Raw genomic sequence first — 23,887 nt, 5'->3', positions numbered from 1 at the left:
TTTCTAGTTGTATAATTATTACTTGATTAGCTCCCAAAGCACATCAAAATCAGCTCAACTCAACAATATAGCAAATTGGTACATCACTGAAACTCAAATTCATTGTTTTCGAAAATATTTTTGTTCTGTACTTCTACCACTACTCTGCTTACAATTGGAACATCTTTGAACTCTTCACCATACGAAAGAAACACTGCCAACCAATAGCAAATAAAAAAAAAAAAAAAAAAGAGAGAAATCGTTGGTATACAATCATCATCAACAAACTAAAAACAAACTATCATCCAAAGAGGTATATCAAGAAAACTTTTAAGGTAGAGTCCATCAGCAAAGCTAGCTTGTATGTACATCAATAAATTCCGCATTCTATTAGCAACTTTGGAATATGATGAAGTCTCTAGGCTATACATAACTATAGCTCACGATTATGCCTATGATGGTGATTGTAAAATATATGTCTAGACCTTGGTTTTAAATGTTCAAAGTTAAGAATTATTGAAATCGGATATCAATGATCTTGTGGGGACTTACCGACGTGATATATACGTAAGAAAATTTATCTTTTATGGAGACTGTACAAATACATTTTTACAAGTAAATATATTATTATAGTTAGTCATAAAATATATTAAGTTCATGATATTATTTATGTTTCTGTCATTGAAACATTTATATTATACAATTATATTTTCAAAACAAATTGATATAATTGCTTTATTTATCAGGAAACTATTTACTTCTATTATTTGTAATTCACTTTCTAAATTAATTGGTACTATCAAATAAAAACTATTTTTCAAAATTAAAATTGTACTTCGTATTCATGAATGATTATATTTTACTATTTTATATTCAAGTCAATTAATATGAAAATATAAATAAAAATATTCAAAAACTCAATAGTAATATAAAAATAATTAGTCAAAACTCCTTATTGTATATTGTTTTAATAAGAAATTCCATTTAGTAAATTATCGATAAGAGATTGCAGGGTTGGGCTTCGATTCGGCTGTCATTTGCAGCTAGAATTCAACTCATTAAATCAGTATTCATGTCACTATAATTTATTGTGCTATGACATTTGTTTTGCCAAAAGGAGTTAATAAGGAAATAGAGAAACGGTTCAGCCAGTTCCTGTGGAAAGGTGCATCAACCTTTGGATATCCGAAGGTTTCCTGGAATCAAGTGTGTCGTCCGGTGGAAGAAGGAGGACAGGGAATCATGAATGTAGCAGCCCTCAATCGGACTCTTATGAGTAGATATATCTGGAAAATAGTAAGTAGATACCGCGGTTCTATATGGGTAACATGGATTTACACCATGAGACTTCAAGGCAAATCTATATGCACAGTTGAGGCCAATTTCGGGGCATGGAGTTGGCGCAAATTGCTTAGACTTCGACATATACTACAACCTCATATCCATTATAAGATCGGTAATGGAGAATTAATATATATATATATATATATATGGCAGGATCATTGGCATCTTATGGGATTTTAATGACTATATTTCCACACGACCCCTATCACACCCACACACAGGCGAATATGCTCCTTAGAGAGGTTATTCACAATGGAGTATGGCATTAGCCATTGCTGCTCACACCCAAACACACACAGGCGGACATTATTATGTTGAACATCATTCAAAGTTTGCCTCCGCTACGTGGCACACACGACTCGATCACTTTGAGGGGAGGCCCCTACACCAACAGGAGGGTGTATGACATTTTTCGTTCTTCAGGCCCAAAGGTAGGTTGGTATTCACTCCTTATGGGCCCATTCAAAATCCCCCGGAATTCGTTTATCTTATGGCTAGCTCTACATGAACGACTCTCGACCATGGATCGTCCGTGGTTACAACATTTTAATAGAAATTGTGTTCTTTGCTCGTTGGATACGCTGGAGACTCACTAATACTTGCTATTTTCTTGCCCTTATTCAAAGCAGTGTGTTCGAATCTTACGCAGGAAGGTTCGATTTGCATGGTCAAACAGAGGATGGATGATTGATGTGATGATTGCTGCGCGAAAGTGGCGAGGAAAGCATGTAGTTAACACCGCCTATCGCAACCTTTTAGCATCTCTAGTATATCCTATTTGGCAGGAGAGCAATAGGAGGAAATTTCAGCAATTGAATCGAGACCCGTCGGCATTGGCTAACATTATTTTAGACAAAAATAGATTACGTATACTTAGTGCAAAATTGCCGAATAAAATTAGTACGGTAGCCTTGTGTAGATTATGGCAAACTCCATGGCACACAACATCAGCCATACGACTGTACATTATAATTTTTTTAATGCAATTTACCTTTACCGAAAAATGATATAATTCAATAAGAGCACATTATGAAAATGTACCCCAATAAGGGTGTGGATGTTTTTTTATTATAGGAATAAACACTCAAGAGATTCTCACTATTTTATATTTAATCACAAGTTACACTTATTAGAATTCTAAAAATGATACGTCCATTATATTATAAAAAAAATTATAATAAAAAAATAATTATCTACTATTAATTTTAAAATAAAATTAATTAGTTGGAAGCCACTTAATTTAAAATTTTCAACAATACTTTTAATTTAATAAAATTGAGGATATTTATTCTATATTATATTTTTATTTTTTGAAATTTGGGTTAGTATTTATATGTTATTCATATGCTATTCATTTTAAATTTTAACGTGCCCTCTACTAATTCATTTTTTTGTTATAAATATATAAGATCTTTCCAATCAAATTAAGCGTGTCAAAATATTATTTGCCTATTTAGTTAGATACATCATTCATCTTCTAAGTAGTTTAGAGGAATTAGAAGTACTATATATATATATATATATTGTTAGAGTTAAATATTATAGTTAATTCCTTATGTTTCATTTAGAATCATTTTAGTTTGTCAAGTTCATTTCTTATTTGTCTCAAATTGATCATTCTGATCAAATTATAATTTGGGATAAAATGATGAGTTTAAATTTTTTTTTCTCACATTAGTCCCTAAATTTGTAAGTTGTCAACGTGGAGTTTAATGGAGAGTTTCTCGGCCCGGCCCGTGAAAGTACAATAGGGTGTATTTAGATATTTAACGGGCAAATTTTGTTACCGTTTTGAAACTCACAACACACCCTTCATCCTCCTCCAGCCCCCAGCCTCGGTTTTCTTCTTCTTCAGGTAGGTACTTCTTGTAAGTCATCAACTCAAAACAAGTGAGTTTTATTTAAGTTTCTTGATTTAGGGTTCTTGCATTGTGAAATTAAATGTATCTTGGTTCAATAAATTTGTCTGCCCGACGGAAAACTTTCTTGAAGATCACCGAATTCTTGAATTACACTGTTTTACTCTTTTTTTTTTTTTTTCCCTGTACTTTTTTTGACTATATATCTTCCTTGCGTGCCCTAAATGTAGGGAATTCTTGTACTCTCTTTTGTTTGGATGAAGAATGGGAAGGAGTTTCTTTTAACTGACACTGTTGGCTTCATCCAGAAGTTACCAACAAGACTCATATGAACATTTCTCCTATGTCATGGTCATTCCCCGTTATTTCTGATTGTGTTTTGTTATGTTCAGTGAATTAAATCTTGGCTGTTTTATTTAATTGATGTTTCTTTCAACCAATCATTTTTCTTCTAGGTAGCTGCTTGTAGGGCAACTCTGCAAGAGATATATGAGTCATCACTTCTAGTACATGTGGTGGATATTAGGTATGATTGACCATTTGAAGAGTAGACTGCAAATCTCAACTATACAGCTCCTAATTACATTGTTCAATTTGGATCAGCCATCCACTGGCAGAGCAACAGATTTACGCTGTGGAAAAAGTTCTTGCAGAACTTGATACATCATCAATCCCCTAAATTAATTATGTGGAACAAGGTAGTAGGATTTATTTGTCATTTGTTCTTAAATATGCACAATCATTCTTATGTTCTGTTTATAGTTTCTGATTTTCCTATCTGATAACTCGTCAACAATATCGCCGACCCAATAAGATAGTGTGAAAACTCAAGATTGCACTACACAATGATACCACCGTGGTTGAGGATAAGGCATTCAGATTAACTCTCATCCACTTTATTGAGTGTAGGTTGCCTTATATATGTTTCTCTCTAATATATGAACGTGACTTATTGATACATACCCTTGGTAGTAATTGATTTCTTACACGACATTAGACTGACATTAACACAGTGTGCTAATCTAGTGCGGTTGTCACTGACTGAATATGCTTGGTTTTGTTCTTAATTCTCAACTTATTGATGGTTTAGATTTATAACAAACTTCCCTTCAAAATACGAGAGGTTTGACAGGTTGCAATGGAGTGTAAGAGCATCACTTCTTGACTGGTTAATGCATATCTCTACAGGTCGCTAATGCAAAGGATCTGGAAAAGATCAAGTCTGAAGCTAAGAAAAAAAGTGGATGCCATATGCATCTCAGCTTTAACTGGTGAAGGGTTAGATGATTTCTCTGTAATGCAGTCCAGGAAGAACTAAAGGTACTTCTCCATGGCTATCTTGCATAATTACAAATTGGTTTCTGATCTTCTTTTCTCCGTCCTCTTTTATATGGGACATATCTACCAGTAGATTGAATGTTCTTATGTGATCCTTGACTTTTTCCTTCAACGGGATATGATGGTGTGGGTGGAAGCTCTGATTCCCTTTGATAAAGGGGAACTCCTATGCAAATTTATCAGGTATTTTCTCTCGGAGGTAATAGGAACAAGGACATGCTAGACTGATTCATAATAAGGAAGCAACTTTTTGCTTTAGAAAATTGTGAATTTGGGTTGAAGAAAGAGAAAAAGAACCTAGAATTTCGCATCATATGTTGGTCCGATTTTGTGCAATTGTAATAATGCAATATAAAGGTTATAGCGGTCGTAGGTTGTCTTCTGCCCATGCTTGAGTCAGTGTCAAATTCACCATAATTTTGACAATGCGATGATAAAGGTTGTAGCATTCTGAGGTGTACTTATGTCCGTGTTTGACTCAATATCCAATTTTTTCTGTTGTTAAACAAAATATAATCTCAGAAACTTCAATGTTTGACAATCATTCGATAGGAATACATCAAAGGATGGAGCTTTGGTTAGAGCTCATGTTCCACTCCGCTTTGCAGGGCTTCTCACTCCAATGAGACAAACTTGAGTGTCATAGCTGTTTTCAGGGCTTCTTCCAAGTTGTTCAAAAAGGTTTGAGCGTTTGAAGAAGGCACGATTTTTGCTGGCCTTGCTGTGATTGATGCTTACAGCTACAGAGACAAGTGGCCATGAATGTATGCATTTTCTGTTCTTTTAATATGAATGTGACTGTAGCAATAATATGAATGTATGCATTTTCTGTTTTAGAAAGTTCTTTGCTGGAAGTTATATAATCTAAACGCATGCAAAAATGCAACGGAAATGATTTTCTTTTTTTTTTCTTTTCGGAAAAGATTATTTTCATTGATGTAAAAGGATTATATGTACACTTACAAGCTTTTCACAAAAGTTTTCTTTAGAAATGATTTTGTATCTACGTGAGAGGTTTGTCTAGTGATATCTTTTGAAGTTTTCTGAAAATTCTGTCAATGATTCTTGGTTCTCGTAGGACTTTGGTGCCGAAACTTTTTGGCTCCACTTGTTAACATATGGAGCTATATGAGCAAGATGCTGATGTTCTCAATTACACAATCCAGAGTAAAACTACTGCTTGAAGGTAATGGAAAACCATGTATATCTTCATTTTGATTAGTGACTCTTCGTCTACTTGAGGAGCAGAAAGTAACATTATGTTTGCTGATCAATTTGCCCACTTCATCTCTTAATGCATATATGTGATCGACTGCTAGCTGACCGCCATCCTTCCACTCTCTCTTACTCTTATTTGAACTTGAGTTTAAGTATCTTAATATTCTCTTGGGACTGTGATGGAACTTCTTTATATGTGATCCGCTGAAAGCTCAGTGCCACCATCCATCTCTTACTCTTAATTTAACTCGACTTTTAGTATCTTAATATTCTCTTGGGACTGTGATGAAACTTCCTAAACCAATTAATGGACCAGCAGAATATTTTCTCTCAAGTGCCATCTAGAAAGGTATATTCTTGGTTATGCAGTATCTGTTTTTATGCTTCAAATTAGAGCATGCCGCAGTGACATTTGTGTTGTTTTCTTTTGTGCCTTACTTCATTATTATGTATTAATGCAAAGGATAGATGTCATACGATTTATAGTCTCTTATAGAAGTGTTGTTACTGGTAATTTAGGAGGAATTCTTTCATTTGCAAGTTTTGTTGTTGATATATCATTTTTCAGTAATACTTGTAACATGCGTTTATTTGATTCTACAAGTGAAGCATGTCACTTGGTATATGTGATTCATACTTGTCCTTTACAAGAGCGAGGGCTAGAGTTTGAATTTGGTTTGCTAATTTCGTGCAAAGTAGATAACCTCATATCGATAAGGATTGTGTGGGAATCAAAAGTTTAAGTAGGATTTAAATGCTCAATTAAAACATATGTTGGCTGCTAATGTGTGTTTTTTGATGATATTTTAGAACCTAATGGTAGCCTACCTATCTTCATATTCGTCTCTTCTAGTTTCTAACGCAAAAGTAACCAATGCCCCTATTAATTCTTCGTTGTCAATTTTTCTTCCATATTTTGAAATCAAGAAGGTTGAACCATTGAGTTTTACACTTTGTATAATTCAAACCCAATTTTACTGCTCCGATTTCTTTGAAAAGCCGCGTAATCACCATTCTGGTTTGGAAAGAAAAGAATTGTGGGTTTTGGGGCTGCTCAAAATGTGAAGGATGCAAGGGTAGAGTTGAGACCTAAATTGGAGAATAAACCCTCCTCTGTTTTTGTAAATTTGTTCTTGGTTCGTTTGTTGTGTTGGGTTTTCTCTTCATGCGCTTGCCTTAAAATTTTTTGTTTTTGATACATTTGGCATTCTTGTATGGATTTACAAACTCCATGTTGGTTCATGTTATTATCCTCTTATTTTTGCAGGTGTATCATAGAAACATGTGTTGAAAAATCTATTTCATACAATCTTGAATTATTTTATTTGTGAACTTTGAAAATTAAATGCTATGCTAAAATGCGAAACGGTTGTCTAGATGCCAATTTAAAATTTGCTCTTCAAAAGGACTTGGTAAATCTTTTCTGAGTATTATATAATTTCATGAGTTGATAAATAATTTTTGAGGAACAAAGAGTTTTGGTAACATATACAGTGTTTGAAGAACTTTTTAATTCTTATTTCTAAATAATAATACTCGAAATTAGTTTTCCTCTTTCACTTAAAGATTTGTTTTCCTTGTCAAATTCATGTTCTAAAAATCAATTTTTATCTTTTACTCAAATATTTGTTTTTCTTGTCAAGTGTTTTGTAATAAACTCATGTTTTCGCGATTAGCTTGAAGTACACTTGCAAATATTGAAGACAAATTAACAAAATATTTTGATTAGCAATAGATGAATTCATTTAATTGTTTTTGAATGAATGCACGAAAAGTCATATGTTTTGGACTTTGTGGAATTTGTTATTGAATTTTATTTTCATAAAAGTGATTGAAACTGTTTTTGAAGTTTTTTGGAACATTTTTAAGAAGCATTCAGTTTACTATTTCTAGTCAAATTGCATTCAACGCCATATTTATTCATATTTTCAAAAAACTACATCATTAACTTTTCTTTTGATAAATGATTATTGTGCTGAAACTTGACAAAATGTGTTGAAAATCCTTTTAAGATATTTTTACCAATAATTTAAAAACGAATAATGAGATTGGCATCTAGAACTGTAACGCAATTTAGTATACGACATTTTATTTTTGAAGTTCACAAATCAACTAATTTGTGATTGTGTGCTATGGAATTTCCAACCATGCTTAGATACACCTCCAAAGTTAAGACGATGAGGATATGAACGAATATGGTGTTTCTGTAAAATTTATACAAGAGTTTTAAATGTATCATAAACAAAAAGTTTTAATAAAGCGACATGGGAACAAAACCTAACATAATGAAGAAATCGAGAATAAACCAAAAATAAACGGTGGAGGGTTACTTCTCATTAAGGCCTCAACTCCAAACTGTCTTGCGCCCGTCATATTTAAAGCGGCCTTAAAATTCGTAATTCTATTGCTTCCAACTTAGAATGTTGAGAACGTGAGGGTTTCATAGAAATCAGACACTTTTGGGTTTGAATTATACAAAGGAAATTGCAATGGTTTCAACTTTACTTGATTCCTAAATATGGGAAAAGTTGATAAAGAAGATGTAAGTTGTTATTGCATGTCATTATGTTGCGTGTTTTTCACTTTAATTGTTAATTCTGTACATGTTTTCTTGTTTGTGTTTTTTTTTTTTTTTCATTCTAACAGCTTAATGTTGGTGAAGATGATCTTGCACCAGCTCTCATGTCAACTCGGGTTCAAGTACCTCGGAGTAGGAGCCCTCTTGCACCAGCAACCATCTATGTAAAAAGTCTATTGTAAATAAGAATTAAGTGTGTTCGGTAGTACTTTTGCCTTCTTTGTAGTATGTGGAAAATTGTTGCTTTGCCCAACAAGGTCCGGCTTATTCTTAGCCAGAGAAATAAAAGTTTTTATTCAAAACCAATTTCTAGTTGTATAATTATTACTTGATTAGCTCCCAAAGCACATCAAAATCAGCTCAACTCAACAATATAGCAAATTGGTACATCACTGAAACTCAAATTCATTGTTTTCGAAAATATTTTTGTTCTGTACTTCTACCACTACTCTGCTTACAATTGGAACATCTTTGAACTCTTCACCATACGAAAGAAACACTGCCAACCAATAGCAAATAAAAAAAAAAAAAAAAAAGAGAGAAATATATTAAGTTCATGATATTATTTATGTTTCTGTCATTGAAACATTTATATTATACAATTATATTTTCAAAACAAATTGATATAATTGCTTTATTTATCAAGAAACTATTTACTTCTATTATTTGTAATTCACTTTCTAAATTTAATTGGTACTACCAAATAAAAAATATTTTTCAAAATTAAAATTGTACTTCGTATTCATGAATTATTATATTTTACTATTTTGTATTCAAGTCAATTAATATGAAAATATAAATAACAATATTAAAAAACGCAATAGTAATATAAAACTAATTAGTCAAAACTCCTTATTGTATATTGTTTTAATAAGAAATTCCATTTAGTAAATTATTGATAAGAGATTGCAGGGTTGGGCTTCGATTCGGCTGTCATTTGCAGCTAGAATTCAACTCATTAAATCAGTATTCATGTCACTATAATTTATTGTGCTATGACATTTATTTTGCCAAAAGGAGTTAATAAGGAAATAGAGAAACGGTTCAGCCAGTTCCTGTGGAATGGTGCATCAACCTTTGGATATCCGAAGGTTTTCTGGAATCAAGTGTGTCATCCGGTGGAAGAAGGAGGACAGGGAATCATGAATGTAGCAGCCCTCAATCGGACTCTTATGAGTAGACATATCTGGAGAATAGTAAGTAGATTCCGCGGTTCTATATGGGTAACATGGATTTACATCATGAGACTTCAAGGCAAATCTATATGCACAGTTGAGGCCAATTCCGGGGCATGGGGTTTGCGCAAATTGCCTAGACTTTGACATATACTACAACCTCATATCCATTATAAAATCGGTAATGGAGAATTAATATATATATATATATATATATATGTCAGGATCCTTGACATCTTATGGGGATTTTAATGACTATATTTCCACACGACCCATATCACACCCACACACGGGCGGATATGCTCCTTAGAGAGGTTATTCACAATGGAGTATGGCATTGGCCATTGCTGCTCACACCCAAACACACACAGGCGGATATTATTATGTTGGACATCATTCAAAGTTTGCCTCCGCTACGTGGCACACACGACTCGATCACTCTGAGGGGAGGCCCCTACACCAACAGGAGGGTGTATGACATTTTTCGTTCTTCAGGCCCAAAGGTAGGTTGGTATTCACTCCTTATGGGCCCATTCAAAATCCCCCGGAATTTGTTTGTCTTATGGCTAGCTCTACGTGAACGATTCTCGACCATGAATCGTCCGTGGTTACAATATTTTAATAGAAATTGTGTTCTTTGCTCGTTGGATACGCTGGAGACTCATTAATACTTGCTATTTTCTTGCCCTTATTCAAAGCAGTGTGTTCGAATCTTACGCAGGAAGGTTCGATTTGCATGGACAAATAGAGGATGGATGATTGATGTGATGATTGCTGCGCGAAAGTGGCGAGGAAAGCATGTAGTTAACACCGCCTATCGCAACCTTTTAGCATCTCTAGTATATCCCATTTGGCAGGAGAGCAATAGGAGGAAATTTCAGCAATTGGATCGAGACCCGTCGGCATTGGCTAACATTATTTTAGACAAAAATAGATTACGTATACTTAGTGCAGAATTGCCGAATAAAATTAGTACGTTAGCCTTGTGTAGATTATAGCAAATTCCATGGCACACAACATCAGCCATACGACTGTACATTATAATTTTTTTAATGCAATTTACCTTTAACGAAAAACGATATAATTCAATAAGAGCACATTATGAAAATGTACCCCAATAAGGGTGTGGATGTTTTTTTATTATAGGAATAAACACTCAAGAGATTCTCACTATTTTATATTTAATCACAAGTTACACTTATTAGAATTCTAAAAATGATACGTCCATTATATTATAAAAAAAATTATAATAAAAAAAATTTATCTAATATTAATTTTAAAATAAAATTAATTAGTTGGAAGCCACTTAATTTAAAATTTTCAACAATACTTTTAAGTTAATAAAATTGAGGATATTTATTCCATATTATATTTTTATTTTTTGAAGTTTGGGTTAGTATTTATATGTTATTCATATGCCATTCATTTTAAATTTTAACGTGCCCGCTAGTAATTCATTTTTTTGTTATAAATATATAAGATCTTTCCAATCAAATTAAGCGTGTCAAAATATTATTTGCCTATTCAGTTAGATACATCATTCATCTTCTAAGTAGTTTAGCGGAATTATAAGTACTATATATATATATATATTGTTAGAGTTAAATATTATAGTTAATTACTTTTATTTCATTTAGAATCATTTTAGTTTTATCAAGTTCATTTCTTGACGTTAACATCTCTAAACTTTAATTTTGTCTCAAATTGATCATTCTGACCAAATTATAATTGGGGATAAAATGCTCAGTTTAGATTTTTTTTTTCTCACTTTAGTCCCTAAATTTGTAAGTTGTCAACGTGGAGTTAGTGTCACTACAGACATGGAAAATCAGATACATAGAGTGAAGATTTGTTCCTATTTAAGAACTAAAATTGGTATATATCCACAATATAAAAAGTTTTATTTAAATCAGGTTCGTTCAAAATACACAGTTGATACGATAAATATGCTATATTTTACATGTAATAGATCACTTTTCTTAAATTGTACATCAATTACCTGACAAATATATTATATTTTTTGTGTAATTGTTTGATGTTTGATTAAATTCAATTTAAATTAAAAAAAATGTACGCAGAACACTCCTCGTGATACATTATGATGGAGCTAATTTCTTGTAATGTATCTTCCAAGGGAAAAATAGTCACTTCATATTATGCTCTTTTTTTTATTGATTTTTTATTATATTTTTAATTTTGGGTTATTTATCTTATCTGTGGTTACAACATTTTAATAGAAATTGTGTTCTTTGCTCGTTGGATACGCTGGAGACTCACTAATACTTGCTATTTTCTTGCGCTTATTCAAAGCAGTGTGTTCCAATCTTACGCAGGAAGGTTCGATTTGCATGGACAAACAGAGGATGGATGATTGATGTGATGATTGCTGCGCGAAAGTGGCGAGGAAAGCATGTAGTTAACACCGCCTATCGCAACCTTTTAGCATCTCTAGTATATCCCATTTGGCAGGAGAGCAATAGAAGGAAATTTCAGCAATTGGATCGAGATCCGTCGGCATTGGCTATCATTATTTTAGACAAAATTAGATTACGTATACTTAGTGCAGAATTGCCGAATAAAATTAGTACCGTAGCCTTGTGTAGATTATGGCAAATTCCATGGCACAGAACATCAGTCATACGACTGTACATTATAATTTTTTAAATGCAATTTACCTTTACCGAAAAACGATATAATTCAATAAGAGCACATTATGAAAATGTACCCCAATAAGGGTGTGGATGTTTTTTTATTATAGGAATAAACACTCAAGAGGTTCTCACAATTTTATATTTAATCACAAGTTACACTTATTAGAATTCTAAAAATGATACGTCCATTATATTATAAAAAAAATTATAATAAAAAATAATTATCAAATATTAATTTTAAAATTTTCAACAATACTTTTAATTTAATAAAATTGAGGATATTTATTCCATATTATATTTTTATTTTTTGAAGTTTGGGTTAGTATTTATATGTTATTCATATGCTATTCATTTTAAATTTTAACGTGCCCTCTAGTAATTCATTTTTTTGTTATAAATATATAAGATCTTTCCAATCAAATTAAGCGTGTCAAAATATTATTTGCCTATTTAGTTAGATATTGTTTGATGTTTGATTAAATTCAATTTAAATTTTATCTTTTACTCAAATATTTGTTTTTCTTGTCAAGTGTTTTGTAATAAACTCATGTTTTCGCGATTAGCTTGAAGTAAACTTGCAAATATTGAAGACAAATTAACAAAATATTTTGATTAGCAGTAGATGAATTCATTTAATTGTTTTTGAATGAATGCACGAAAAGTCATATGTTTTGGACTTTGTGAAATTTGTTATTGAATTTTATTTTCATAAAAGTGATTGAAACTATTTTTGAAGTTTTTTGGAACATTTTTAAGAAGCATTCAGTTTACTATTTCTAGTCAAATTGCATTCAACGCCATATTTATTCATATTTTCAAAAAACTACATTATTAACTTTTCTTTTGATAAATGATTATTGTGCTGAAACTTGACAAAATGTGTTGAAAATTCTTTTAAGATATTTTTACCAGTAATTTAAAAACGAATAATGAGATTGGCATCTAGAACTGTAACGCAATTTAGTATATGACATTTTATTTTTGAAGTTCACAAATCAACTAATTTGTGATTGTGTGCTATGGAATTTCCAACCATGCTTAGATACACCTCCAAAGTTAAGATGATGAGAATATGAACAAATACGGTGTTTCTGTAAAATTTATACAAGAGTTTTAAATGTATCATAAATAAAAAGTTTTAATAAAGCGACATGGGAACAAAACCTAACATAATGAAGAAATTGAGAATAAACCAAAAAAAAACGGTGGAGGGTTACTTCTCATTAAGGCCTCAACTCCAAACTGTCTTGCGCCCGTCATATTTAAAGCAGCCTTAAAATTCGTAATTCTATTGCTTCCAACTTAGAATGTTGAGAACGTGAGGGTTTAACAGAAATCAGACACTTTTGGGTTTGAATTATACAAAGGAAATTGCAATGGTTTCAACTTTACTTGATTTCTAAATATGGAAAAAGTTGATAAAGAAGATGTAAGTTGTTATAGGATGTCATTATATTGCGTGTTTTTCACTTTAATTGTTAATTCTGTATACGTTTTCTTGTTAGTTTTTTTTTTCATTCTAACAGCTTAATGTTGGTGAAGATGATCTTGCACCAGCTCTCATGTCAACTCGGGTTCAAGTACCTCGGAGTAGGAGCCCTCTTGCACCAGCAACCATCTATGTAAAAAGTCTATTGTAAATAAGAATTAAGTGTGTTCGGTAGTACTTTTGCCTTCTTTGTAGTATGTGGAAAATTGTTGCTTTGCCCAACAAGGTCCGGCTTATTCTTAGCCAGAGAAATAAAAGTTTTGATTCAAAACCAATTTCTAGTTGTATAATTATTACTTGATTAGCTCCCAAAGTACATCAAAATCAGCTCAACTCAACAATATAGCAAATTGGTACATCACTGAAACTCAAATTCATTGTTTTCGAAAATATTTTTGTTCTGTACTTCTACCACTACTCTGCTTACAATTGGAACATCTTTGAACTCTTCACCATGCGAAAGAAACACTGCCAACCAATAGCAAATAAAAAAAAAAAAAAAAAAGAGAGAAATTGTTGGTATACAATCATCATCAACAAACTAAAAACAAACTATCATCCAAAGAGGTATATCAAGAAAACTTTTAAGGTAGAGTCCATCAGCAAAGCTAGCTTGTATGTACATCAATAAATTCCGCATTCTATTAGCAACTTTGGAATATGATGAAGTCTCTAGGCTATACATAACTATAGCTCACAATTATGCCTATGATGGTGATTGTAAAATATATGTCTAGACCTCGATTTTAAATGTTCAAAGTTAAGAATTATTGAAATCGGATATCAATGATCTTGTGGGGACTTACCGACGTGATATATGCGTAAGAAAATTTATCTTTTATGGAGACTGTACAAATACATTTTTACAAGTAAATATATTATTATAGTTAGTCATAAAATATATTAAGTTCATGATATTATTTATGTTTCTGTCATTGAAACATTTATATTATACAATTATATTTTCAAAACAAATTGATATAATTGCTTTATTTATCAGGAAACTATTTACTTCTATTATTTGTAATTCACTTTCTAAATTAATTGGTACTATCAAATAAAAAATATTTTTCAAAATTAAAATTGTACTTCGTATTCATGAATGATTATATTTTACTATTTTATATTCAAGTCAATTAATATGAAAATATAAATAAAAATATTCAAAAACTCAATAGTAATATAAAAATAATTAGTCAAAACTCCTTATTGTATATTGTTTTAATAAGAAATTCCATTTAGTAAATTATCGATAAGAGATTGCAGGGTTGGGCTTCGATTCGGCTGTCATTTGCAGCTAGAATTCAACTCATTAAATCAGTATTCATGTCACTATAATTTATTGTGCTATGACATTTGTTTTGCCAAAAGGATTTAATAAGGAAATAGAGAAACGGTTCAGCCAGTTCCTGTGGAAAGGTGCATCAACCTTTGGATATCCGAAAGTTTCCTGGAATCAAGTGTGTCGTCCGGTGGAAGAAGGAGGACAGGGAATCATGAATGTAGCAGCCCTCAATCGGACTCTTATGAGTAGACATATCTGGAAAATAGTAAGTAGATACCGCGGTTCTATATGGGTAACATGGATTTACACCATGAGACTTCAAGGCAAATCTATATGCACAGTTGAAGCCAATTTCGGGGCATGGAGTTGGCGCAAATTGCTTAGACTTCGACATATACTACAACCTCATATCCATTATAAGATCGGTAATTGAGAATTAATATATATATATATATATATATATGGCAGGATCATTGGCATCTTATGGGATTTTAATGACTATATTTCCACACGACCCCTATCACACCCACACACAGGCGAATATGCTCCTTAGAGAGGTTATTCACAATGGAGTATGGCATTAGCCATTGCTGCTCACACCCAAACACACACAGGCAGACATTATTATGTTGAACATCATTCAAAGTTTGCCTCCGCTACGTGGCACACACGACTCGAATACTTTGAGGGGAGGCCCCTACACCAACAGGAGGGTGTATGACATTTTTCGTTCTTCAGGTCCAAAGGTAGGTTGGTATTCGCTCCTTATGGGCCCATTCAAAATCCCCCGGAATTCGTTTATCTTATGGCTAGCTCTACATGAACGACTCTCGACCATGGATCGTCCGTGGTTACAACATTTTAATAGAAATTGTGTTCTTTGCTCGTTGGATACGCTGGAGACTCACTAATACTTGCTATTTTCTTGCCCTTATTCAAAGCAGTGTGTTCGAATCTTACGCAGGAAGGTTCGATTTGCATGGTCAAACAGAGGATGGATGATTGATGTGATGATTGCTGCGCGAAAGTGGCGAGGAAAGCATGTAGTTAACACCGCCTATCGCAACCTTTTAGCATCTCTAGTATATCCTATTTGGCAGGAGAGCAATAGGAGGAAATTTCAGCAATTGAATCGAGACCCGTCGGCATTGGCTAACATTATTTTAGACAAAAATAGATTACGTATACTTAGTGCAAAATTGCCGAATAAAATTAGTACGGTAGCCTTGTGTAGATTATGGCAAATTCCATGGCACACAACATCAGCCATACGACTGTACATTATAATTTTTTAATGCAATTTACCTTTACCGAAAAACGATATAATTCAATAAGAGCACATTATGAAAATGTACCCCAATAAGGGTGTGGATGTTTTTTTATTATAGGAATAAACACTCAAGAGATTCTCACTATTTTATATTTAATCACAAGTTACACTTATTAAAATTCTAAAAATGATACGTCCATTATATTATAAAAAAAAATTATAATAAAAAAATAATTATCTACTATTAATTTTAAAATAAAATTAATTAGTTGGAAGCCACTTAATTTAAAATTTTCAACAATACTTTTAATTTAATAAAATTGAGGATATTTATTCTATATTATATTTTTATTTTTTGAAATTTGGGTTAGTATTTATATGTTATTCATATGCTATTCATTTTAAATTTTAACGTGCCCTCTAGTAATTCATTTTTTTGTTATAAATATATAAGATCTTTCCAATCAAATTAAGCGTGTCAAAATATTATTTGCCTATTTAGTTAGATACATCATTCATCTTCTAAGTAGTTTAGAGGAATTAGAAGTACTATATATATATATATATTGTTAGAGTTAAATATTATAGTTAATTCCTTATGTTTCATTTAGAATCATTTTAGTTTTTCAAGTTCATTTCTTGACGTTAGCATCTCTAAACTTTAACTTTGTCTCAAATTGATCATTCTGATCAAATTATAATTTGGGATAAAATGATGAGTTTAAATTTTTTTTTCTCACATTAGTCCCTAAATTTGTAAGTTGTCAACGTGGAGTTTAATGGAGAGTTTCTCGGCCCGGCCCGTGAAAGTACAATAGGGTGTATTTAGATATTTAACGGGCAAATTTTGTTACCGTTTTGAAACTCACAACACACCCTTCATCCTCCTCCAGCCCCCAGCCTCGGTTTTCTTCTTCTTCAGGTAGGTACTTCTTGTAAGTCATCAACTCAAAACAAGTGAGTTTTATTTAAGTTTCTTGATTTAGGGTTCTTGCATTGTGAAATTAAATGTATCTTGGTTCAATAAATTTGTCTGCCCGACGGAAAACTTTCTTGAAGATCACCGAATTCTTGAATTACACTGTTTTACTCTTTTTTTTTTTTTTTCCCTGTACTTTTTTTGACTATATATCTTCCTTGCGTGCCCTAAATGTAGGGAATTCTTGTACTCTCTTTTGTTTGGATGAAGAATGGGAAGGAGTTTCTTTTAACTGACACTGTTGGCTTCATCCAGAAGTTACCAACAAGACTCATATGAACATTTCTCCTATGTCATGGTCATTCCCCGTTATTTCTGATTGTGTTTTGTTATGTTCAGTGAATTAAATCTTGGCTGTTTTATTTAATTGATGTTTCTTTCAACCAATCATTTTTCTTCTAGGTAGCTGCTTGTAGGGCAACTCTGCAAGAGATATATGAGTCATCACTTCTAGTACATGTGGTGGATATTAGGTATGATTGACCCTTTGAAGAGTAGACTGCAAATCTCAACTATACAGCTCCTAATTACATTGTTCAATTTGGATCAGCCATCCACTGGCAGAGCAACAGATTTACGCTGTGGAAAAAGTTCTTGCAGAACTTGATACATCATCAATCCCCTAAATTAATTATGTGGAACAAGGTAGTAGGATTTATTTGTCATTTGTTCTTAAATATGCACAATCATTCTTATGTTCTGTTTATAGTTTCTGATTTTCCTATCTGATAACTCGTCAACAATATCGCCGACCCAATAAGATAGTGTGAAAACTCAAGATTGCACTACACAATGATACCACCGTGGTTGAGGATAAGGCATTCAGATTAACTCTCATCCACTTTATTGAGTGTGGGTTGCCTTATATATGTTTCTCTCTAATATATGAACGTGACTTATTGATACATACCCTTGGTAGTAATTGATTTCTTACACGACATTAGACTGACATTAACACAGTGTGCTAACCTAGTGCGGTTGTCACTGACTGAATATGCTTGGTTTTGTTCTTAATTCTCAACTTATTGATGGTTTAGATTTATAACAAACTTCCCTTCAAAATACGAGAGGTTTGACTGGTTGCAATGGAGTGTAAGAGCATCACTTCTTGACTGGTTAATGCATATCTCTACAGGTCGCTAATGCAAAGGATCCGGAAAAGATCAAGTCTGAAGCTAAGAAAAAAAGTGGATGCCATATGCATCTCAGCTTTAACTGGTGAAGGGTTAGATGATTTCTCTGTAATGCAGTCCAGGAAGAACTAAAGGTACTTCTCCATGGCTATCTTGCATAATTACAAATTGGTTTCTGATCTTCTTTTCTCCGTCCTCTTTTATATGGGACATATCTACCAGTAGATTGAATGTTCTTATGTGATCCTTGACTTTTTCCTTCAACGGGATATGATGGTGTGGGTGGAAGCTCTGATTCCCTTTGATAAAGGGGAACTCCTATGCAAATTTATCAGGTATTTTCTCTCGGAGGTAATAGGAACAAGGACATGCTAGACTGATTCATAATAAGGAAGCAACTTTTTGCTTTAGAAAATTGTGAATTTGGGTTGAAGAAAGAGAAAAGAACCTAGAATTTCGCATCATATGTTGGTCCGAATTTGTGCAATTGTAATAATGCAATATAAAGGGTATAGCGGTCGTAGGTTGTCTTCTGCCCATGCTTGAGTCAGTGTCAACTTCACCATAATTTTGACAATGCGATGATAAAGGTTGTAGCATTCTGAGGTGTACTTATGTCCGTGTTTGACTCAATATCCAATTTTTTCTATTGTTAAACAAAATATAATCCCAGAAACTTCAATGTTTGACAATCATTCGATAGGAATACATCAAAGGATGGAGCTTTGGTTAGAGCTCATGTTCCACTCCGCTTTGCAGGGCTTCTCACTCCAATGAGACAAACTTGAGTGTCATAGCTGTTTTCAGGGCTTCTTCCAAGTTGTTCAAAAAGGTTTGAGCGTTTGAAGAAGGCACGATTTTTGCTGGCCTTGCTGTGATTGATGCTTACAGCTACAGAGACAAGTGGCCATGAATGTATGCATTTTCTGTTCTTTTAATATGAATGTGACTGTAGCAATAATATGAATGTATGCATTTTCTGTTTTAGAAAGTTCTTTGCTGGAAGTTATATAATCTAAACCGCATGCAAAAATGCAACGGAAATGATTTTCTTTTTTTTTTTTCTTTTCGGAAAAGATTATTTTCATTGATGTAAAAGGATTATATGTACACTTACAAGCTTTTCACAAAAGTTTTCTTTAGAAAAGATTTTGTATCTACGTGAGAGGTTTGTCTAGTGATATCTTTTGAAGTTTTCTGAAAATTCTGTCAATGATTCTTGGTTCTCGTAGGACTTTGGTGCCGAAACTTTTTGGCTCCACTTGTTAACATATGGAGCTATATGAGCAAGATGCTGATGTTCTCAATTACACAATCCAGAGTAAAACTACTGCTTGAAGGTAATGGAAAACCATGTATATCTTCATTTTGATTAGTGACTCTTCGTCTACTTGAGGAGCAGAAAGTAACATTATGTTTGCTGATCAATTTGCCCACTTCATCTCTTAATGCATATATGTGATCCACTGCTAGCTGACCGCCATCCTTCCACTCTCTCTTACTCTTATTTGAACTTGAGTTTAAGTATCTTAATATTCTCTTGGGACTGTGATGGAACTTCTTTATATGTGATCCGCTGAAAGCTCAGTGCCACCATCCATCTCTTACTCTTAATTTAACTCGACTTTTAGTATCTTAATATTCTCTTGGGACTGTGATGAAACTTCCTAAACCAATTAATGGACCAGCAGAATATTTTCTCTCAAGTGCCATCTAGAAAGGTATATTCTTGGTTATGCAGTATCTGTTTTTATGCTTCAAATTAGAGCATGCCGCAGTGACATTTGTGTTGTTTTCTTTTGTGCCTTACTTCATTATTATGTATTAATGCAAAGGATAGATGTCATACGATTTATAGTCTCTTATAGAAGTGTTGTTACTGGTAATTTAGGAGGAATTCTTTCATTTGCAAGTTTTGTTGTTGATATATCATTTTTCAGTAATACTTGTAACATGCGTTTATTTGATTCTACAAGTGAAGCATGTCACTTGGTATATGTGATTCATACTTGTCCTTTACAAGAGCGAGGGCTAGAGTTTGAATTTGGTTTGCTAATTTCGTGCAAAGTAGATAACCTCATATCGATAAGGATTGTGTGGGAATCAAAAGTTTAAGTAGGATTTAAATGCTCAATTAAAACATATGTTGGCTGCTAATGTGTGTTTTTTGATGATATTTTAGAACCTAATGGTAGCCTACCTATCTTCATATTCCTCTCTTCTAGTTTCTAACGCAAAAGTAACCAATGCCCCTATTAATTCTTCGTTGTCAATTTTTCTTCCATATTTTGAAATCAAGAAGGTTGAACCATTGAGTTTTACACTTTGTATAATTCAAACCCAATTTTACTGCTCCGATTTCTTTGAAAAGCCGCGTAATCACCATTCTGGTTTGGAAAGAAAAGAATTGTGGGTTTTGGGGCTGCTCAAAATGTGAAGGATGCAAGGGTAGAGTTGAGACCTAAATTGGAGAATAAACCCTCCTCTGTTTTTGTAAATTTGTTCTTGGTTCGTTTGTTGTGTTGGGTTTTCTCTTCATGCGCTTGCCTTAAAATTTTTTGTTTTTGATACATTTGGCATTCTTGTATGGATTTACAAACTCCATGTTGGTTCATGTTATTATCCTCTTATTTTTGCAGGTGTATCATAGAAACATGTGTTGAAAAATCTATTTCATACAATTTTGAATTATTTTATTTGTGAACTTTGAAAATTAAATGCTATGCTAAAATGCGAAACGGTTGTCTAGATGCCAATTTAAAATTTGCTATTCAAAAGGACTTGGTAAATCTTTTCTGAGTATTATATAATTTCATGAGTTGATAAATAGTTTTTGAGGAACAAAGAGTTTTGGTAACATATACAGTGTTTGAAGAACTTTTTAATTCTTATTTCTAAATAATAATACTGGAAATTAGTTTTCCTCTTTCAGTTAAAGATTTGTTTTCCTTGTCAAATTCATGTTCTAAAAATCAACTTTTATCTTTTACTCAAATATTTGTTTTTCTTGTCAAGTGTTTTGTAATAAACTCATGTTTTCGCGATTAGCTTGAAGTACACTTCCAAATATTGAAGACAAATTAACAAAATATTTTGATTAGCAATAGATGAATTCATTTAATTGTTTTTGAATGAATGCACGAAAAGTCATATGTTTTGGACTTTGTGAAATTTGTTATTGAATTTTATTTTCATAAAAGTGATTGAAACTGTTTTTGAAGTTTTTTGGAACATTTTTAAGAAGCATTCAGTTTACTATTTCTAGTCAAATTGCATTCAACGCCATATTTATTCATATTTTCAGAAAACTACATCATTAACTTTTCTTTTGATAAATGATTATTGTGCTGAAACTTGACAAAATGTGTTGAAAATTCTTTTAAGATATTTTTACCAGTAATTTAAAAACGAATAATGAGATTGGCATCTAGAACTGTAACGCAATTTAGTATACGACATTTTATTTTTGAAGTTCACAAATCAACTAATTTGTGATTGTGTGCTATGGAATTTCCAACCATGCTTAGATACACCTCCAAAGTTAAGACGATGAGGATATGAACAAATATGGTGTTTCTGTAAAATTTATACAAGAGTTTTAAATGTATCATAAACAAAAACTTTTAATAAAGCGACATGGGAACAAAACCTAACATAATGAAGAAATCGAGAATAAACCAAAAAAAAACGGTGGAGGGTTACTTCTCATTAAGGCCTCAACTCCAAACTGTCTTGCGCCCGTCATATTTAAAGCGGCCTTAAAATTCGTAATTCTATTGCTTCCAACTTAGAATGTTGAGAACGTGAGAGTTTCATAGAAATCAGACACTTTTGGGTTTGAATTATACAAAGAAAATTGCAATGGTTTCAACTTTACTTGATTCCTAAATATGGGAAAAGTTGATAAAGAAGATGTAAGTTGTTATTGCATGTCATTATGTTGCGTGTTTTTCACTTTAATTGTTAATTCTGTACATGTTTTCTTGTTTTTTTTTTTTTTTTTCATTCTAACAGCTTAATGTTGGTGAAGATGATCTTGCACCAGCTTTCTTGTCAACTCGGGTTCAAGTACCTCGGAGTAGGAGCCCTCTTGCACCAGCAACCATCTATGTAAATATTCTATTGTAAATAAGAATTAAGTGTGTTCGGTAGTACTTTTGCCTTCTTTGTAGTATATGGAAAATTGTTGCTCTGCCCAACAAGGTCCGGCTTATTCTTAGCCAGAGAAATAAAAGTTTTGATTCAAAATCAATTTCTAGTTGTATAATTATTACTTGATTAGCTCCCAAAGCACATCAAAATCAGCTCAACTCAACAATATAGCAAATTGGTACATCACTGAAACTCAAATTCATTGTTTTCGAAAATATTTTTGTTCTGTACTTCTACCACTACTCTGCTTACAATTGGAATATCTTTGAACTCTTCACCATACGAAAGAAACACTGCCAACCAATAGCAAATAAAAGAAAAAGAAAGAGAGAAATCGTTTATAGTATACAATCATCATCAACAAACTATCATCCAAAGAGGTATATCAAGAACACTTTTAAGGTAAAGTCAATCAGCAAAGCTAGCTTTTATGTGTTCGTACACATCAATAAATTAGGCATTTTATTAGCAACTTTGGAATAGGATGAAGTCTCTAGGCTATACATAACTATAGCTCACGATTATGCCTATGATGGTGATTGTAAAATATATGCTTAAGACTTTGGTTTTAAATGTTCAAAGTTAAAAATTATTGAAATCGGATATCAATGATCTTGTGGGGACTTAACGACGTGATATATGAGTAAGGAAATTTATTCTTTTATGGATACTGTACAAATACATTTTTACAAGTAAATATATTATTATAGTTAGTCATAAAATATATTAAGTTCATGATATTATTTATGTTTCTGTTATTGAAACATTTATATTATACAATTATATTTTCAAAACAAATTGATAATAATTGCTTTATTGATAAGGAAACTATTTACTTCTATTATTTGTAATTCACTTTCTAAATTTAATTGGTACTACCAAATAAAAAATATTTTTCAAAATTAAAATTGTACTTCGTATTCATGAATTATTATATTTTACTATTTTGTATTCAAGTCAATTAATATGAAAATATAAATAACAATATTAAAAAACGCAATAGTAATATAAAACTAATTAGTCAAAACTCCTTATTGTATATTGTTTTAATAAGAAATTCTATTTAGTAAATTATTGATAAGAGATTGCAGGGTTGGGCTTCGATTCGGCTGTCATTTGCAGTTAGAATTCAACTCATTAAATCAGTATTCATGTCACTATAATTTATTGTGCTATGACATTTATTTTGCCAAAAAGAGTTAATAATGAAATAGAGAAATGGTTCAGCCAGTTCCTCTGGAATGGTGCATCAACCTTTGGATATCCGAAGGTTTTCTAGAATCAAATGTGTCATCCGGTGGAAGAAGGAGGACAGGGAATCATGAATGTAGCAGCCCTCAATCGGACTCTTATGAGCAGACATATCTGTAGAATAGTAAGTAGATTCCGCGGTTCTATATGGGTAACATGGATTTACACCATGAGACTTCAAGGCAA

The 23,887-nt window shown here is 32.4% G+C and overlaps 2 long non-coding RNA genes across 8 annotated transcripts; both read left to right on the top strand.

The window, feature by feature from the left end:
* Positions 1–3,028: 3,028 nt before the first annotated feature.
* LOC148788872 (uncharacterized) lies at positions 3,029–8,622 on the top strand. Of its 5 annotated transcripts, XR_016064419.1 has the most exons (9): positions 3,029–3,178; positions 3,413–3,533; positions 3,638–3,708; positions 3,786–3,880; positions 4,371–4,502; positions 4,594–4,703; positions 5,129–5,284; positions 5,599–5,706; positions 8,385–8,622. It is a non-coding gene; the product is annotated as an uncharacterized LOC148788872 (long non-coding RNA). The 5 variants fall into 5 exon arrangements; XR_016064416.1 differs by lacking the exon at positions 4,594–4,703 and having other exon boundaries at positions 3,042–3,191; XR_016064417.1 differs by lacking the exon at positions 4,594–4,703 and having other exon boundaries at positions 3,043–3,178; positions 3,642–3,708.
* An 8,389-nt stretch (positions 8,623–17,011) lies between these two features.
* LOC148788871 (uncharacterized) lies at positions 17,012–22,546 on the top strand. 3 transcript variants are annotated; one of them, XR_016064449.1, is made up of 8 exons: positions 17,012–17,108; positions 17,343–17,463; positions 17,568–17,638; positions 17,716–17,810; positions 18,301–18,432; positions 19,058–19,213; positions 19,531–19,638; positions 22,313–22,546. It is a non-coding gene; the product is annotated as an uncharacterized LOC148788871 (long non-coding RNA). The 3 variants fall into 3 exon arrangements; XR_016064451.1 differs by lacking the exon at positions 22,313–22,546 and having other exon boundaries at positions 17,572–17,638; positions 19,531–22,306; XR_016064450.1 differs by lacking the exon at positions 22,313–22,546 and having other exon boundaries at positions 17,033–17,121; positions 19,531–22,306.
* Positions 22,547–23,887: the final 1,341 nt, after the last annotated feature.

Source organism: Sesamum indicum, linkage group LG3 (assembly GCF_026168435.1).
Source record: "Sesamum indicum cultivar Baizhima isolate 11 linkage group LG3, ASM2616843v1, whole genome shotgun sequence".
In the NCBI taxonomy this organism is placed as follows: domain Eukaryota; kingdom Viridiplantae; phylum Streptophyta; class Magnoliopsida; order Lamiales; family Pedaliaceae; genus Sesamum; species Sesamum indicum.
The sequence above is the reverse complement of the archived record's forward strand: the minus strand, read 5'-3'. Positions and strand labels throughout refer to the sequence as shown.